The 5,846-nt window shown below is 36.4% G+C and overlaps 1 protein-coding gene across 2 annotated transcripts in view; it reads right to left on the bottom strand.

Moving 5' to 3' along the window:
- The window catches only part of LOC135206290 (zinc finger protein 501-like), a 116,632-nt gene extending 113,987 nt beyond the window's left edge, over positions 1–2,645 (bottom strand). The window contains exon 1 of one of the 2 annotated variants that reach the window (XM_064237712.1): positions 2,523–2,645. The gene's annotated coding sequence lies outside the window, so the exon portion shown is untranslated. Of the gene's footprint in view, positions 1–2,512 lie in introns of both variants that reach the window. The other variant, XM_064237710.1, reaches the window with a different exon arrangement.
- Between the last annotated feature and the right edge of the window lie 3,201 nt (positions 2,646–5,846).

The following is a 5,846-nucleotide window of genomic DNA, read 5'->3' as shown; positions in this document are numbered from 1 at the left end:
CAATAGGTACGAAAGTCAAGATGTCGTGACGTCATAATACAGAACTTAAAAGAACGTTCTAATTCAGAAAAATAATTACTTAAATTTGAGTCAGAGTCGAGTTACTTTTCAATAACGAATATTTTCAAATTAATCATCATAAATATGTAAAATATTGATGTTTTACTATTTAGGGTAGAATATCACGACAGGCCAACCCTCATCACGGTGGACGGGTCTTATTCACTCAATATTTAATTGGTGAAACATGAATACAATTGCAACTCTAAGCATACCATTTAAAAGACTGAAGTTTCGTCAACATATTGTGATATATGAAAGCCCCATACGAACTAAAATAAGCATGTGAGCTCTTCGTAAAATATGTTTTCAAGGCAGTTTGAAATCCAATATGGCGGCTAAGTTTTGCATGGACGGTTCTCATCAGTGACGGCCACCATCTTTCCCCAGCCAGCCTTCCCAGCACTCATTTGAACAATGTTAGTGCTGTATGATGAACGTTTATTGTATCTTACTCAAGATTGCAGTTGTAATCAGCACAATAAAACAAACATTTTGTTGCCTACCTATTAGTGAAAGTATGAAAACTTGTTATTCCCGGGGGTTATGGTTGGAACTGAATTCATTCTTACCTTGTAATCAGTGGTTTTATCCTTACTGCCATCACAATTGAAAACTCCACAGTGCTTATTTGATTGTAATTATACACATTTTGGTCTTAATTCACTCCACAGTGCATCGAACCACATTGCTGTTTGTGTTTCCTAAGCACTCACTCCATAAACAAAGTTACGAGCAGCAGACGACAACACTGATTATGAGATGCAAAGCTTTATTCCCTTAATTGGTTTACTTTACTCAATATTTCAATTTTAACTCTACTTCAAAATGTTTATTTAATTCATGTCCATTATCCCTTTTTTGCAACCAAATTAACCCCCCAAAATTACAAATGTTCGGATGTATACTTACGAGCAGACGACGTGAGGAAAAATGGCTCATCGTTGCCAATCTAGTGGAGCGTCACACATACGCGATGCATTTACAAACTGTTTCGATGAATTCTAGTTGTCATAGTAATGCAGTAAATGATAAAAAATTGCTCTAATATGTATATAATACTACACAAATAGATACGCTAATTTCACTTATTTCCCCGGTTTTGTGTAAGTCTTATACCTAGTTTGGAGGGTAAAACACATACCAATTGACAACACTGATAAACAATTGAAGAGCGCAAAACGCCGCAAAGAATGCCGTAGTCCCTGCGAATAAGTACGAATAAGTGCTGGTAAGAGGTGGGTTTACGATTGTTGTGATGAAAGTGCCCCAGCGTCTATGGGTACAAGTGGTGTGCAGATTTAGCACATGAAATGGGAAGTTTGTTGACACAAGCGACTCTGTAAACATCAAGATAGCGTCAATCTTCAAAAAACATTTTTAGTTGTAAGTAAAAATTTTCTAAAGCGATTTGGTGAGATTTCCACTGCTGTAGCCACCCTTTTCAGTACCCTCTGTTTAAATCTTAAAATTTGGCCTTAATTTCTAACTTTGGAGAAAATACTTACTTCGAAAGGAGAGTAGAGGTCTTTAGCTCCGTTTTTCACCAACAAGAAGTCGCGACTGATGCCCATCTCCGGTGTCAGGATGCGTTATAATGTACTTTTTCGGAGGGTGGCTAGCGTTGATTGTAGGTGGCCTGCTTGGCCTGCTGTGATATTTTACCCTATTTAAAAATTAGCTAAGAGCACGCTTCTCGTCATCTTCAACCAAAACAGCTGTTTACTCCTACCTTGTTTGTTGGTTGATGAAACCGGTTTGTTTCGATTTTGTTGTGATAGAAAAGTGACCCAGCGTCTGTGGGGATACAAGTGGTTTGTGGGATTTATCAACAGGAAATGGAAAGTTTATTGTTTGACACAACGCGACTCCGTAAACATCGAGATGGCATCAATCTTCGAAACATTTTTAGTTGTAAGTAAAAATTTCTAAAGCGTTTTGGTGAGATTTCCACTGCCGTAGCCACCATTTTCAGTACCCTCTGTTTAAATCTTATAATTTGGCCTTAATTTCTAACTTTGGAGAAAATACTTACTTCGAAAGGAGAGTAGAGGTCTTTAGCTCCGTTTCTCACCAACAACAAGTCGCGACTGATGCCCATCTCCGGTGTCAGGACGCGTTATAATGTACTTTTTCGGAGGGTGGCAAGCGTTGGTTGTAGGTGGCCTGGTTGGCCTGCCGTGGTGATTTACCCTATAATCTTTTGAATGGTATGCTTAGAGTTGTAATTGTATTCTTGTTTCACCAATTAAATATCGAGTGAATAAGACCCGTCCAGCGTGATGATGATGGATCGTCCGGGATTGTTTACCCTACTAATGCAACTGACAATCATAACCTCTGACTTCGAGACTTGGGAAATGCCTCATTTAATTCAACCATATTTAACTTTAAAAAGTCCAATTCAACTCAATTTTTTAACTCACGAATTCACCCTCAATCATTGATTTACCTCAGCTAACCTTCAATTCGATCATTTAGTCAGTGTTACTGGTCGCAATTGATTGATGAGTCGAGCTCCTTTGCAACGGGATTCCAGGCGACAGAGTTTGTTTGTTTACATTTCGTCAATCGGTGGCTTTCTACCCAAGAGGATTAGGTTTTTTATTTAGTCAATTTTTAGGTAATAATTGCGCTTTAAACCTTTTACATTCATAAAAAATGTAATAAGTATAATTAAATTATATTATTTCAAATTAAACTTTAGTTAATTTTACTAATGAAGCATTCTTGGTGAATTAACTATTTTCTACCCTACGCGTGGTGTTGGATAGAAAATGGTAGTGCGTAAGTTTTGTCTTTTAAATTATCAATAATTCACCTTTAGGTTCCCGATATAGCTACTGCACAAATCTATGGCCATTTCTAATGTCACTATAGTTTTCAGGTTTTTTTTTTCACAGCGCAAACATTTAAACAAAAAATTCCTCTTCTAGTCTATTCCTATCATTTATCCTATTTTTTCAGGTTATCATACCAGGTTGCTTCCATTAAGTTTTCTTTATATTTTCTATGGATTTTATATGGTTGTCATTCATTTATCTCTGACATGCTTTTGTGTTCCTGGTATTTATAATTTCTTTTAACTACTAATTTACTTTAAATCGATTCAATTTACATAAATTTATGTTTAGTAATTCTTCAGATACACTTTTTATTTGCTGCATCCAAGGGGTTTCCTTATTTCAAAATGACCTATGGTTATCTCGTAGTATAGAGAGTATAGAAGCCTATTTCCACCACCTCTCAAGTTGATGTTTCGGACAGAATAGTTTATTCCTCATCCATTGAGTTGTCTACTTTAGGCAGCTCATTTATGTCTTTCTTGTCTTAGAGTTTCATCAATCCCATGGTATATATATAGCTACATGAAGGATAGCTGTGAGGAATTTCTCTCACAACGATTTTATTTTCTAATATTTTTGTGTATTCACTTGTTTCCATGCTATTTTTCTTTTATTAACGTTATTAGTGTCTGTCTCATAAGAAATTATTGATTGATTTTAACTGCGTAATGCCGTCTGTCAGGTAATCGACAGACAGGAACTATGTTACTGTATTTGTATTCATGTGAAAACCAAATGCATTCGCATGCTCATATATTTTGTAAAGATATGTACGTCTACATTGCATGACATGATAAGAGTGAAAGAACCACATCTATTCGAGAATGACACTTAACATCATATTATCTGATTTTGCTATGTTCTAGTACGTAGTATCTGTGGTGCGGTTAGCACCGAAAGGATAGTTTTACACAAAGACGAAGTCTTTTGACATAACGTCGGTAGATATTTTAGTAACGAAGTATAATTACTGTTTTAGTTATGATAATTCCTTTGTCTCTATATATATGAAATTGTTCTTGGTGAATGTATTGCGCATATTACGTATAGTAAGAGTTGGTGTCGTTGGGTCCTGTTTGTGCCTCTCGCCAGAGAAGCCATTAGGAGAGGTCAAAAGATCGGGAGGGGAAAAGAAGGGTAGTAGCTCGCCCATCTGAACGCTCCTTTGCGTGCCCCTCTAGGGGTGTGTATGCATATGTGCGTAGTACACCGTATGGGCGTGATATCGCCCAAAATTGTATTGACACACACCACCAATTAATTCACTACATTTAATAAATATGTTGAAGTTGCACACTATTATACTTGGAATTTATTTTTGACAACGAAGTTGATAATTATTGTAAAGTTTTTTATGTTCATGAAAACCTTGTACGTCAGTTCTACGTTCGTGGTAATTGAATAACTTCTCTGTTCCCCAACAAAACCCGAATGCAGGACGGAACGAACAGCTTCTTGGCTCAACTTTTGAGGTGACCTGTTTCTAGTGTTGTGTAGTGATGTGTGTGTGGATTTAGAAAGGGCGATTGCCCTGATTCTTTGAATTTTGTCGTAAATTGTTTCATTTGAGTGCCATTGATTTACAATTCCCCTTGAGTGATTAATTTCATTTGTCACTTATATGTTATTACTCTGTGATATGTTTAACTTTTAGTTATTAAATTAATTTTAATTTTACATTTATCAAATGCGTTTCTATTTCCCTCGATTTTATTTCATTTTTCCTATGTTTCAGTTTTGTGGATGGTGAATATGAATTGATCTGATAAACCTTTATTGTGTTCATATTTTAAGGTTATGCAAATAAGTTTTAGAAACGAGATAACACAGCGGTCCTCTAAGGTCTGAAAATCAACCCGTGAGCACTCGCAACATTTAGAGAGAGAGAGAGAGAGAGAGAGAGAGAGAGAGAGAGAGAGAGAGGAGACGAGAGAGAGAGAGAGAGAGAGGTAGAGAGAGAGAGAGAGAGAGAGAGAGAGAGAGAGAGAGGCACGTACCTCTCGTCGTATCTCGTGTAGCGATTTATGATCTGAGTTCATGTCTACTAGGACTGCTCAGTAAGTGAAAGTACTTAATTGTGCTACTATTCATTAATGATATTGGTGTGTTATCCTCGTTAATAATGAATTGGGTCGAGAGATATCTCCCCGTAATTTAGAAACCGCAAAGGGAGTTTTGTGGAGTTGTTACGTAAGGCTTTTAGCGGTTTTTGACCAAGTAACAACGTTAAGCATATCATACAGTCCATTATAAGTCCATCTTTTTCGCCACAATAGCATTGCTAATTCTTGCTCACAGTTTTCCTATCTTCACCTTGCTAAAACTTATAGTATACTGATAAGTTATAACTGCACTAGTCTTATTTACCTTTTTCTGATTTGCTTTAATAATTGGCCCTATCTGTCCTCTGAAGCCTTTATCTTTCATGATGCAAATCGTTACACAGACGATACAGACACAACAGGTACCTATGTATTCCCATGCAATGCAGGTCCAGTGTATGTACTTTAATTGCATAGTTGGCCGGGAAGATATATGATATACCTACGTTAATGCCAAAAGAGATGTACTACAAATCCATCTTCATAGACAGAATAAAAAGAACATTAAAGCCAGAAATTGCAGAGGAGCAACCCGGATTTATAAAGGGGAAAGGAACAAGAAACGCAATTTCATCATGCGAATATTAACAGAAAGAGCAATAGAAGTTCAGAAAGATGTATATGTGTTTTATAGATTATGAAAATGCATTTGAAAGAGTGAGGGACATTTAGTTGGTAGAAATTCTAAGAATACACATAGATTAGCAAGGACATCCAACTTTAAAAAGATCACAAAAGCCAGAAATTGCAGAGGAGCAACCCGGATTTATAAAGGGGAAAGGAACAAGAAACGCAATTTCATCATGCGAATATTAACAGAAAGAGCAATAGAAGTTCA

Source organism: Macrobrachium nipponense, chromosome 29 (assembly GCF_015104395.2).
Source record: "Macrobrachium nipponense isolate FS-2020 chromosome 29, ASM1510439v2, whole genome shotgun sequence".
Lineage (NCBI taxonomy): Eukaryota > Metazoa > Arthropoda > Malacostraca > Decapoda > Palaemonidae > Macrobrachium > Macrobrachium nipponense.
The sequence above is the reverse complement of the archived record's forward strand: the minus strand, read 5'-3'. Positions and strand labels throughout refer to the sequence as shown.